The 14,215-nt window shown below is 39.1% G+C and overlaps 1 non-coding gene across 1 annotated transcript; it reads right to left on the reverse strand.

The window, feature by feature from the left end:
• Nucleotides 1-4,314: 4,314 nt before the first annotated feature.
• On the reverse strand, nt 4,315-4,420 carry LOC119981590. The gene has a single exon (XR_005464195.1). It is a non-coding gene; the product is annotated as a small nucleolar RNA R71 (small nucleolar RNA).
• Nucleotides 4,421-14,215: the final 9,795 nt, after the last annotated feature.

The following is a 14,215-nucleotide window of genomic DNA, read 5'->3' on the forward strand; positions in this document are numbered from 1 at the left end:
AGAGCCACACCATAAGGTATTGTTTAAAATGTTGAATCAGGCTTATGTGTCGGAGAAGATATCGATAGAATCTTTTGATGGGATAGTGCGAAATGTGCTTATAGCTCACCTGTTGTCATTTATTGAAGAGGAGCTCCCAGATGAGGGGATGGGACATAACAAGGCACTGCACATTTTTGTCATGTGTAGGGGATTCGAAGTGGCAAGTATTTTGGTTGATAATGGGTCTTCGCTGGATGTCTTACCAAAAGAGACTTTTGATAGGTTGTTAATTGATAGATCCTATCTGAAGCAAGTACCAGAAGTGGTTAAGGCCTTTGACGGAACCGAAAAAGAGAAAATGGGGGAGATTGAGATCCCGCTAGAGATTGCAAAGGTGACCTTCAATGTTCCTTTCATGGTGATGGATATATCACCTACTTACAATTGTCTGTTAGGGAGACCATGGATCCATACCGCCGGCGCGGTCCCATCGTCTTTGCACTAAAGTCTCAAATTTGCTAATGAAGGAAGGGTCTACATTATTGAAGGTCAGTCTGAATGGATGGTAGCTAGCGTATCAAATTCACTCCACATTGATACACCATCGCAAAGGGATTGAAAGCTCATTTCAATCCTTTGAAATTGCCACTACTAGCTTTGTAAAGGAAGAGCAGCCTCTAATGCAGCCCCGATTGTCAAAGGTGGCTAAATTTATTGGTAGAATTATGTTGAAGATGGGATTTCGAGTAGGAGGAGGTCTGGGCAAAAAAGAGCAAGGGATAAAGAAGCCAATAACCATATTGAAACATGCTAAGCGCTGGGGCTGGGGTATAAGCCAAGTAGAGCTAACAAGATGCAGGCACAGGCTGAGAAACAGGCAAAGGGGACCGCTCATCTTGAGGGGCGAGAACTGGATGTTTAGAAAAAGCTGATCCACTCAATACTGGGGTAGTTTTGGGGGACTTGACTCTTAATCTTCATATGGATCAAGTTGGAATGGATCAAGCTGGGCCAACTTTTCGAGAGTTGTTCGAGCAGTTTAAGGAATTCCATGTTGTTGTTATAGAAGAGGATCGAAACTTTGCTGCTAAACCCTACCATGTGATCCCTCGTCCTCCAGGTTTTGAGCTCAACAACTAGACCAATTTGGAATTGCCAATTTCTATCAACAGTCTTCGAGAGTTATCTTCGTATGCACTACCATCTGTGGTCTAGCTCACGGCCACTGATTGAGTTTTTGTAATGAGCATGTCTTTACTTTACTTCGATGAATTTTCATAGTACGGCTTTTGCATGTTCATTATTTCTATGTTCCCATATTTTTGGTATTCTTGTTATGCTCATCATGAATAAAAGTCTTCATTCAGAATTCCCATATTTATTCACCTTTATTTGTCAATCACTTCGAAATTCCAAATCTCACACATTCCATTTTACAGGATTGAAATTGATGATAATGAAGAAGATAAACCTAATGAACCAGATTTTGGTGCACTCATTAACAATGTCGAATCTGACTCTGACGTCGAGGATGAATTTGAGACATCACCAGAAAAGTTGAGACAAATTAATCAAGAAGAAAAGATAATTCAACCGCACAAGGAAACGATTGAGGTTGTTAATTAAGGAATTGAAGCTCAGAAAAAAGAGGTTAGAATAGGTGTAGCTTTTGAAGGAGAAAATAGAAAAAGATTGATAGGTTTGTTACATGAATACCATGATATTTTTGCATGGTCATATCAGGATATGCCAAGACTCGACACGAACATAGTGGTTGATGTGCCAAATATATACATACATTTGTACATCCTTTACACATGAGTTCATCCCATTTTGAGTTGATTAAGAGTTGATATTGCCTAAGAAAACTATATTTGCATATTGTAGGTGCCAAGGCAAGAAAGGGAGGAAAAGAGTGCAAAATGAAGATTTGGACGAAACATTGCACGAAGGCTAAACTAGCGTGTTAGACTTCAAAGGACACTAAATAGAGTACAACGGTCTACTTTGAAGCTTTGGAATTGCTCAACTCTCTCTATAGACGAGCTTTTTACTTTTTGTGCAATTTCAACATAACTTGGTCTATTCGCATCTTTACCTCACGAAACCTTGCACGAAGCCTAAACTAGCATGTTAGACTTCTAAGAACACTAAATAGAGTACAATGGTCCAATTTGATGTTTTGGAATAGCTTAACTCTCTCCATGGACGAGCAATTCACGTTTTTGTGCAATTTCAAACATAACTTGGTCTATTTGCATCTTTACCTCGCGAAACCTGGCACGAAGGCTAAACTAGCATGTTAGACTTCTAGGAACAACAAATAGAGTACAACGGTCCACTTTGATGCTTTCGAATTGCTCAACACCCTCCATAGACGAGATTTACATGTTTTTGTGCAATTTCAACATAACTTGGTCTATTCGCATCTTTACCTCACGAAACCTTGCACGAAGACTAAACTATCATGTTAGACTTCTAAGAAAGCCAAATAGACTACAACTGTCCACTTTGATGCTTTGGAATTGCTCAATTCTCTCCATAGACGAGCTTTATAAGTTTTTGTGCAAAAATACCAAAAACATCGGGGAGGCAGATTGTATTTCCGATCGATCGGAGGTACTATTCACAGCACGCGTAGCTTCGTGAAAAATTTCCGAATTCATGTGTTTTTAAGCCAAAACGACCCCAACTTGTTTTGGAAACGACATAAGAGTTTGGGGAAGTATAAAAGGGCATAAAATAGGGTTTTGGGGGAGTTCTTGGAGCTGGGTTTCATTCTACCACCATTGGAGAGCTTGGAGCCACCATTGGAGCTTGGAGAAGAAGAGGGTCTACAAGGGGGTTTTCTTTCTCCTTTTCTATCCTAGTTTCTATGGTTGATTTCCTTTGTTTAATGATGTATTTTGCTTCCATGAGTGGCTAGATTTCTTACTAGGGTCTTAATGTAACCAAACCTTGAAGATTCAATAAACTCGGTTTCCTTATTTCTTGATTTCTCTCTCTCTCTTGATTGTCTATGGGTGTGATTAATGCTTTTGAAAGTTTGACCATCATTCAATTGATTTGTTGCCTAGATTGAGACCGGAAGCAGATATCTAGGGTTTGCCTCAAGCCATAGATGACATAGGGTGCATGAACCATAGGAATATAGGTTTGTGACTTATGCAATCGTTAAATGATTTTCATAGTTCTTAATGGGTTTTCGATATATTAATCCGATTGTTAGGTATAACAGGGATTTAAATTGAAAATACGTTTGATGTATCTAGGAATAGAACATTGAATAGGTTGAAAAATCAATTGTCATTAATAGAGGAATTAGGGATTAAGGGACCAAGGGAATTGAATTGGATAAGTGACGTGACGTTAAGTACCCTAGTGCTTTCCATCCTTGATTTCATACTTGTGTTTGATTTGTCTTTGTTCTTTTTAATTAGTTTAGTTAAAAATCAAAACAAACCAATCTCGAAACCTCTTCCCCAATTTGCATAATTGTTGCTTGTTTGACATTGATTTTTATTGCCAACACATCCCTAGTGGAAACGATAATTTACTCACCTCTTTATTACTTGTGCGATTTGTGCGCTTGCAACTAAATCCATATCAAGTTTTTGGCGCCGTTGCCGAGGATTGAGGCAATTGTTTTTTTGTGTCAAATTACGTTTTCAATTGTGTTAATTGGTTTTTATTTTTCTACAGAAATTACTTCTCTTGTATGAGCTTGGGAAGACGTTTTATTAATCCGGAATTAATTGCTATTGATTTGGAGATTGAAAGGACTCTTCTCAATCTTAGACGGGAGCTTATTAATAATCAAATGGAAGGGGTTGGATACAATCAAGGGCAATGTTGGTGATCTTGGTGGAGGCATGAATGCTAATGATGGCAATGGTAATGGTGGAGGTGCTAATGGAAGAAATGGTGGTGAAGCGGTTGAAAACCCTCCTAGGCAATTTGATCCTCGCTCTCTTGAGGATTGTGCTAGGCCTACTTGGGACACAAATCCTTCAAGCATCCGCTATCGTCCTATCGATGCTACTAATTTTGAGATCAAGCCGGCTATCATCAACATTATCTCTAACTCAGTGAATTTCTATGGTCTTCCCATTAAAGAGCCCAATGTCCATCTTCGCTCTTTCTTGCATGTGTGCACTACTTTTGGGATTAACGGAGACTCTAAGGATGCTATCTTGTTGAGGTTATTCCCGTTTTCTTTGAGGGACAAGGCTAAGGGATGGTTGATGTCTTTGCCTCCCAATTCTATCACCACTTGGGATGAGATGGCGGAGCAATTCTTGATGAAATTCTTTCCTCCGGGCAAGGTGATGCAAATTAGGGCGAATATCATGTCCTTTGCCCAAAAGGATCTTGAATCATTTTATGAGGCTTGGGAGCGCTTTAAAGGAATTATTCGAAGTTGCCCAGATCATGGTCTTCCGGAATGGGTGGTGTACCAAGCTTTCTATAATGGGTTGTGCATGCATACTAAGGAGACTATTGATGCGGCTGCGGGAGGTTCTTTTATGACCAAAAATCAAGAGGAGGCTCGGGAATTACTTGATAAAGTGGCCAAGACTACTAACTCTTGGTCCTCGGTGAGGGGGAATCAATGCAAGGGGGAAGTTGTAGAGATGATGAAGTTATGTCTACCTTGGCTATTACGGCAAAGAAGATTGATGCATTGACGCTAAATCAAGCTCAAGGGGTACATGCTATGCAAAGCACACCTTCCTACATTTCTTGTGATTATTGTTGTGGACACCATCCTACGGGGGAGTGTCTTATTGCTTCTTCTTCTAACTCTAGTGAGCAAGTGAATGCGATTGGTGGAGGTAATTTCAATCAACCCCGCAATGATCCTTATTCTAACTTCTACAATCCAGGATTTAGGAATCACCCCAACTTCTCTTGGAGCAATACTCAAAAATGTGTAAAATCCTCAACATCTAGTGCAGCCCCAAGAGAAGAAGAGGGATATTGATGAGATGTTCTCAAAGCTAGCCGGAGGCCTAGATACACTTACAACTCATTCCTCCCAATTTCTGACAAGAACGGAGCAATACATGAGCAAAACCGATGCCACTCTACAAGCTCAAGCAACTTTGATGCAAGACTATGGAACTTCTATCTGGAATCTTGAGGTACAAACGGGGCAAATAGCTAACACTTTGTCATATAGAGAAAGAGGTACATTGCCAAGCCAATCGGAGGTGAATCCAAAAGGGAAGGAGAAAGAGCAATCCATGGCAATCACTCTCCTGACTGGTAAGGTGGTTAAAAATGCTTCTGATCTAGATGCCGAAAAGGCAAAAATTTTGCAGAAGGAGGAGAACTACAGAAAAGAAGCTGAAAACTATCCAGGGGACATTTCTGATCGATCGGACCCCATCCCGATTGATCGGCCAGATGCAGAAAAGGGTGAAAAGTTGAAAAATATACAGCCATGATATGCAGTTGAGCCCGATTGGCCTGATAGTTCTCTTCCTGCACCTCCAGTCAAACCTTATGTGCCTCCAATTCCATTTCCTCAAAGGCTAAAGAGCAATAAGAAAAAGGATGATCAATTCTCTAAATTTTTAGAGGTATTCAAGAAGCTTCAAATGAACATCCCCTTTGTCAAAGCTTTAGAGCAAATTCCTTGCTATGCCAAGTTTATGAAGGAGATCTTATCCAAGAAACGGAGATTGAAGGACCATGAAAAGATACAGTTGACCGAAGAGTGTAGTGCCATTGTGCAAAGGAAGCTCCTAATTAAGCAAGAAGATCCGGGAAGTTTCACAATCCCGTGCACCATTGGAAACACCTTGATTGAAAGATCTTTATGTGATCTTGGAGCTAGCATCAATTTGATGCCATTGTCGGTTGCGAAGCAAATTGGAGTGAAAGAGATTAATCCAACCACAGTGTCCTTAGAAATGACGGATAGATCAATTAAATACCCTCTTGGCATAGTAGAGGATATCTTAGTGAAGGTGGGTGATCTTATGTTCCCGGTGGATTTTCTTATCTTGGATATGGAGGTCAATCCTACTACTCCCATAATCTTGGGAAGGCCATTCTTGAGCACCGGAAGAGCTTTGATTGATGTTGAAAAAGGGAAGCTTACTTTAAGAGGTGCGGGAGGTGACCAAATCACTTTTAAAGTATTTGACAGTAGAAGGCAAGAGGAGGTTTCTCAACAATGCCTCCAAGTGGAGCATATTGACATGGTCATTCCCGACACTATTGAGAAGGAAGCTCATTATATTCTGATAGAAGTTCTCCTAGGCCAAGACTCCAAAGTCAAGCATGAAGTTCCCAAGGCAGCCACCCAAGCTGAAATTGAAGTTCAAAAGTCTCAAGTTGAAGATCCCAAGGAGAAGAAAAAGTAGAGCAAGAAAAAGAAGAAGAGGAATACCAAGAAAATGAAGAAAAATGTCTTTCCTAAGGAAACGGTGGTGATGAAAGCTTATGCTCCTTACATGACACCTAAGCAATCAAATGTCAATCTCAAGAAGCCATCAAGGGGAGTCTACACCACAACCCTCAAGGATCCCGGTTGAATCCAAAAGGGAAGTCGGGCTGAAGACTTTAAATCAAGCGCTTTTGGGAGGCAACCCAGGTTTTATTACTCTATCTCTATCTTTTTATTTCTATTTTCACCTATTCCATGCATTGAGGACATTGCATATTTTAAGTGTGGGGGTGGGAATTTAGGTTTCTAGTTTTTGTAAAAAAATAAATTTTTTGACTTCAAATGCCTTATGCCATGTCATTCTTGAGTGTATTTGGATGAATTTTGTGATATTTGAAGCATTGATGGATCTTGCTATGGACATTTTTTCCAATTGAGTTTTCCTATCTTGAAAATTGTTTTGTCCATTGTGCTTTTGTGAATATGGAACACTTGATTGTGGGGTATGAAATATGACTTGACTTTGACATTTGTGGTTGTTTGAGATCAATTTGATTCTAAGTAGCACTACTTGAGCAATGAAAAAAAATATATAGAAAAGAATAGAAAAGAGAAAAAAAATTGTGTTTATGAATAAATGGTTTCTTTCATAAGTTTTCTGCTGAGTAACCGGGCCTCTTTCCTAGCAAGCAATGAGTTTCGCGTAAAAAGGTAGGAAATGAATGTTAGAGTGCCTTGGTGACTAGTTTAACCTCGTAGCCTTTTTGACTCGGGTAATTAGATCCGTTGGGATGTCTTAACACCTAGTGCCCTAAGCCAATTGGATTGGGAGTCATTGGTCGAAAGCTCATTACATGAGTCATTTAGAAAGCTTAAGGCGGTTGAGCATTGCACAAGTCACCTTTGAGAAGAAAAAGAAAAAAAATGTGAATAAGAATGAAGTTTGAATAAATGCTCAATGTATTTGCTTTTTGATTCTTATTGTTCTTGGAAGACTACATGGCCATTGTTTATGTCACTTTGAAGCCAAATATCAAGTGAAATCTATTATGTGCATCATATCTTGAATTTATAAGCAAAGTGGATGAGATAAGATTCTTGAAGGAATGCTTTTATTGGTTTGAATGCCCTAATGTTTGGTTTGTTAGTGTGGATAGGGTTGCCATTGTGAGTTCATTTTATACTCTTGTTGATGGCATGAATTTTGGCATTGAAGTTGTTTAATGTTTGTGGGTATCATTCTGGTAAACCCTCAGGAGACACAACTCCTCCTACTAGGGTTACCTAGGGGTTTAAAGGCTTGTGACACATGCTAAGTGTCATCGTGAGCCCTACGAAAGTGGCATAGATTAGTTACTTATTTAGAGTAGATCTTAGTTATTTTCTTTTTCATTTGAGCTTAACGAAAAATACTCTTTCCTTCCTCTATTCATTCTCAATTTGCGCGAGGACGAGCAAAGGTTAAGTGTGGGGGTTTTTGATGTGCCAAATATATACATACATTTGTACATCCTTTACACATGAGTTCATCCCATTTTGAGTTGATTAAGAGTTGATATTGCCTAAGAAAACTATATTTGCATATTGTAGGTGTCAAGGCAAGAAAGGGAGAAAAAGAGTGCAAAATGAAGATTTGGAGTCCATAACAGATTTCCGATCGATCGGAGCCATTCCCGATCGATCGGACCTGCCAAAATACCAAAAAACTCGGGGAGGCAGATTGTATTTCTGATCGATCGGAGGTACAATTCACAGCACGCGCAGTTTCACGAAAAAGTTCCTAATTCACGTGTTTTTAAGCCAAAACGACTCCAACTTGTTTTGGAAACGACATAAGAGTTTGCGGAAGTATAAAAGGGCATAAAATAGGGTTTTGGGGGAGTTCTTGGAGCTGGGTTTCATTCTACCACCATTGGAGAGCTTGGAGCCACCATTGGAGCTTGGAGAAGAAGAGGGTCTACAAGGGGGTTTTCTCTCTCCTTTTCTATCCTAGTTTCTATGGTTGATTTCCTTTGTTTAATGATGTATTTTGCTTCCATGAGTGGCTAGATTTCTTACTAGGGTCTTAATGTAACCAAACCTTGAAGATTCAATAAACTTGGTTTCCTAATTTCTTGATTTCTCTCTCTCTTGATTGTCTATGGGTGTGATTAATGCTTTTGAAAGTTTGACCATCATTCAATTGATTTGTTGCCTAGATTGAGACCGGAAGGAGATATCTAGGGTTTGCCTCAAGCCATAGATGACATAGGGTGCATGAACCATAGGAATATAGGTTTGTGACTTATGCAATCGTTAAATGATTTTCATAGTTCTTAATGGGCTTTTGATATATTAATCCGATTGTTAGGAATAACAGGGATTTATATTGAGAATACGTCTGATGTATCTAGGAATAGAACATTGAATAGGTTGGAAAATCGATTGTCATTATATATAGAGGAATTAGGGATTAAGGGACCAAGGGAATTGAATTGGATAGGTGACGTGACGTTAAGTACCCTAGTGCTTTCCATCCTTGATTTTAGGGGTGTTCGCGGTCGGTTTCAGTCTGTTTTTTGGGGTTTTTTTGACATAAAAGTAACCGATTAAACGGTCAGTTTTGATCGATTTTGTCAATTTTTTCGGTTTTTTATCCGTTCGGTTCGGTTTTTAGTAGAGAAATGTGTAACTTTGTATTATAAAAAACCGACCAAACATTTCGGTTTCCGTTTTTGCGGTCTTGTTTGAACAGCCCTACTTGATTTCATTCTTGTGTTTGATTTGTCTTTGTTCTTTTTAATTAGTTTAGTTAAAAATCAAAACAAACCAATCCCGAATCCTCTTCCCCAATTTGTATAATTGTTCCTTGTTTGACATTGATTTCTATTGCCAACACATCCCTAGTGGAAACGATAATTTACTCTCCTATTTATTACTTGTGCGATTTGTGCGCTTGCAACTAAATCCATATCAGTGATTCACAGATTGCCATTAAAGCCAGATTGTCCTCCGGTGAAGCAAAAGTTGAGGAGATTGAAGCTGGGGATGCTTTTGAAAACTAGAGATGAAGTAAAGAAGCAGTTTAATGCAGGATTCATTACCGTGGCAAGATACCCCGAATGGGTTGCAAATATCGTACCAATTTTGAAAAAGGATGGTAAGGTCCGGATGTGCGTGGATTACAGGGATCTTAATCGAGCGAGTAAGAAAGATGACTTTCCTTTACCCAAATTGACTAACTGGTAGACAACACTGCTAAGCATTTCGTGTTCTCCTTTATGGATGGATTTTCAGGTTATAATTAGATCAAAATGGCGTCAGAAGATTGAGAGGAAACCACTTTCATCACTTTGTGGGGTACCTTTTGCTACAAAGACATGCCATTTGATCTAAAAAATACAGGAGCCATCTATCAGCTGACCATGGTCACTCTGTTTCATGATATGATGCATAAAGAGATTGAAGTGTATGTAGATGACATTATTAAGTCAAAGTAAGATGAAGATCACATGATTAACCTTGAGAAGTTGTTCAAGAGGTTGAGAAGGCACCAGTTGAAGTTGAACCCGTCAAAATGCACATTCGGGGCAACCTTAGGGAAGTTGTCGGGTTTTATTGTAAGCAGAATGGTTATCGAAGTGGATCCAGACAAGGTGAAGGCGATTTTGGAAATGTCACCTTCTCGCATCGAGAAAGAACATGCTAGGGGCAACATGATTCATCTGGGAGGATAGAACATGCAATTTACTACTTAAGCAAGAAGTTCACCGGTTGTGGGACTAACTACTCCATGTTGGAGAAGACTTGCTGTTCATTGGCATGGGTGAAATATCGGCTCAGGCAATATATGTTGTATCACACTACTTGGTTGATCTTGAGGATGGACCCGATCAAGTACATTTTTGAAAAACCATCTCTTTCGGGGAGGATTGCGAAATGACAGATGTTATTGTTAGAATATGACATTTTGTATGTTACCCAGAAGGCGGTGAAGGGAAGTGCAATAGCGGACTACTTGGCAGAACAAGCAATTGATGATTTTCAGCCGATGAGTGCAGGGTTCCCAGATGGAGAAGTCTTGTCCTTAGAAATGGATAATCAGAAGAACCTGGGTAGATGGGTCATGTTGTTTGATGGTGCCTCTAATATCGTCGGTGGTGGGATTGGGGCTGTACTTATTTCTCCAAAGGGCAAAGTTACCTCGTTCACCGCTAAACTTTATTTTGAATGTACCAACAATGTGTTCGAGTATGAGGCATGTACCATGGGAATTCAGACTACTATTGATGTCGGGATTAAAAAGCTTCAGGTTTATGGTGACTCTCAGCTAGTGATCAGGTAGTTGACTGATGAATGGGAAACCAGGGATGTCAAGCTAGTCCCATACTATCAGCATTTCAAGGAGTTGATCAAGTTTTTCGATTGTATGGAATTTGATCATATTCCAAGGGAATAAAACCATATGACAGATGCTTTGGCCACTCTAGCAGCCATGTCTGATTTAGACGCCCGTGGTGAAGTTGAGGTTATCAAGATTGAGAAATATGAGGTTCAAGCACATTGTTTGAATATAGCCTGATGGAAAACCATGGTATTATGACATAAGGCAGTATTTTGAGAAAAGATAATACCCCCCAGATGCCTCGGATACTGACGAACACACCATGCGGAGGCTCTCAAGTTCCATTTTCTTGGATAAAAATGTGTTATATAAAAGAAGCCCCGGATTTATACTCCTTCGATGTGTGGACACGGATGAAGCCAAATAGATTATGGAGGAGATTCATGAGGGAATATGTGGTACTCATTCAAGTGGATATTCGATGGCAAGGAAGATACTGCAATTAGGCTACTATTGGCTAACCATGGAAAGGGATTCACTACAAGAACTGGATACTATTACAACGCTTTTTCAGAAGTGCAGACACTTGTTTATTATTACGGTGATTTTTTACGCAAGCATCGTAAAATTACAAAACAAATGCGATGCTTAGGAAAAACGTCATTACAATATTGATATATCAGCGCTTATATGAAAAGCGTCGTCGTATCAAAAAATAACGGCACTTGAAAACAAAACGCCGTAATAGCTATTCCATATAGCGATAACGATATGAAGCACCGTAACATTAACAATATTAACGGCGCTTAATTTCAAAAGCGTCATTTTTTGTAGTTAAATAAAATTTAATTTATAACACTTCAGATTAATTCTACTTCTATATATGTACAAATAAAAATCAGTATGAAACAATGAATACGATAGACTTTAAATCATACCAAAATATACACTTATTATATACGTTAGCCTTTTATTTACACACTAATAAGAGATAGATACATATAAAAATTTAGGGCTAACTTCGCACTATATAAGAGTAACTATGTACTTTATTTGTGCTATTTTGCAATGATAGATGCATTAGATCAATATTGATGTACAAAAATTAATAAGAGTTCTTAGTTTACGTCTAGGTCAAAGTCTACATAAGGGTTTGCGGTTTAATTAACGTAAGGGCTATGTTTAGGGTTTAGGATATTTGACATTCAAAGTTTAGGGTTTATGGTTTGGGTACTATAAGAGTTGTTTGTTTTCAGTATCTATATGTTTACATAAGGGTTTGTTTTAATTTCTTGTATAGCACTAAGGTTGTAATGTTCAGGTTTTAGGATTTAGGGATTGACATTTAGGGTTTGAGATATGAGTACATAGTACATGTACTAATTTAATAATTTAGAAACAATATATATAATATTTCTTAAAATATCAATGATAACAAAATTTATTATTACCTAATAGTTAAAATTTAAAACCTAATTAATCAAGAATTCAAGATTAAATGAAAAATAAGTTGATGTTAATATTAAACGACGCTTCTGTTGTAAAGGTCGTCGAGATTCACCTATAACCTACCTGTTTGGGTTTAGAACCTAACCAAAAACATGTTGAGCCTAATGGTTTTAGAACATGTGCAAGGCCCATTGTGCGACCTATTATGATTCGGATTGTTATGGCCCATAAGCCCATATTATTGAAGAAGAGAAGCCCATTTGATGAGTAACTACCAGGTAGAGTAGTGCTGAGAGTGGCCCATGAAAAGTGGAGGAAGTTATGGCAGTTAACATAAGGTGGTCCAGGTGGCAGCACATGAGAGAAATGAGGAAAATTGTTGTGAGAAGATGGTAGTAACTTCCAACTTACAAAACATGGAGTAAATCAAGGATAACTGCAACAAGATCATGGTTTATGGAGGAGGATTTCGTGCAAAGTAGATAGTATAAAAGCTGGTAGACAGACAGAGATAAAGGACACACAAACAACCAATCAAACAAACAAACTACTCAAGCTCAAAGACAATTTCAACTTTCAAGCTTCCTAGCATTCTAGCATTTCAATTAAATCTCCAAATCCTTGTCAATTTCAAGCTATGTCGTTCATTCCAAATTTTCTTGTATTTATTTCCTGTCAAGTTTCAATGCCAACCATCGTTGTGTAAATTGTTCTTGGTGTCTATCTATTTTTCTTCATTCCAATCTCAACAAAGCGCACTTCAGTGGAGTTAGGGAACCTAGAACTATTGAGGTCCCAAGATAGTTCGTTCAATTGTCTAGATAGAAGTCTTATTTACATTCGGTTCATTTCATTCACATTAGTGTAGGAAACTATAAGCCTTGGCACACCTGCAAATCATCATCACCTTGGGCCACATTTTGGTGACAACAACCTTTTTTGACACACCCAGTGCGACTAGAGAAGCAAAATCTCAAACTACCATGTCATCGCGCACTCGTTTGTCAGGAAAAGAACCAATTGCTGGGGAGAATCTGCAGGAGGAAAACCCACTGGTAGAAATGGAAGAGGTTGCCAATGATGGTAGCACTGAAGAAAAGCAAGAGCTCATTGAACGACCAGCTGGCTTATATGATGAAGCCGCCATTTTGTTTGAACATTTGGTCAAAACCATCAAAAATCTGAAGGTACGTTCTAACCAAACAATTGAAGATGCTATGAAACAGGTGGAGCGAAAATTGGAGCAGAAGTTTGAAGATATGACTATGGGGGGGCAATTCCTATCACAGAAAGGAGCAAACTACCAGGCTGATGGTGGCTATAGCAAGTACACTCCTCCCCCAATGCGCTCTCCATCTAGTAATGGTCAGAATTTCAACGTATGGGAATACTAATCCTATGAATAATCCAACTGCCTATGCAACCACTGAACCTGCTGGACCAGGAGGCAACGTTGCTGCAGGAGTGGATACTGCTCGTAGGATTCAACCTATTATTCCACCACAAAAACCACCTGTTGATCTGGAGATTCTCAGACAGTTAGTTTAAGATTTATATGGCCACAGCCATAGACAGGTTGGTCAGCCAGAGTATCACAAACCTTATCCAACTGTTGTGGATAGGGAGAATCCTTACCCAAGAGGATTTAGAGTACCTGATTTCACTTTATTCTCTTGAGAAGAAAGACTGTCCACCGTGGAGCATATTGGTCGTTTCACTGTGCAATGTGGCGAATTGACGAACTATGGCAACTTTAACAACCTTCGTCTCAGGTTATTTCCAAACTCTTTGACAGAAGCTGCTTTTACTTGGTATTCCACAATACCAAGAAATTCGATCCACACATGGTGGGAGATGGAACGGTCATTTCATACTCAGTTCTTTAGAGCCGAACCAGAGGTGTCTGTGGCTGAATTATCCAGATTGGTGCAGAAGGCAGTTGAAACCACCGATGCTTATATTGCTCGTTTTAAAAGGCTGAGAAATAGATGTCGCATCTATCTGTCTGAGTCAGAATTTGTCAAGATGGCCCAGCGAGGATTGGACATTAAATTGCGCAAAAA

This window comes from Tripterygium wilfordii, chromosome 16 (assembly GCF_013401445.1).
Source record: "Tripterygium wilfordii isolate XIE 37 chromosome 16, ASM1340144v1, whole genome shotgun sequence".
Taxonomy (NCBI): Eukaryota; Viridiplantae; Streptophyta; class Magnoliopsida; order Celastrales; family Celastraceae; genus Tripterygium; species Tripterygium wilfordii.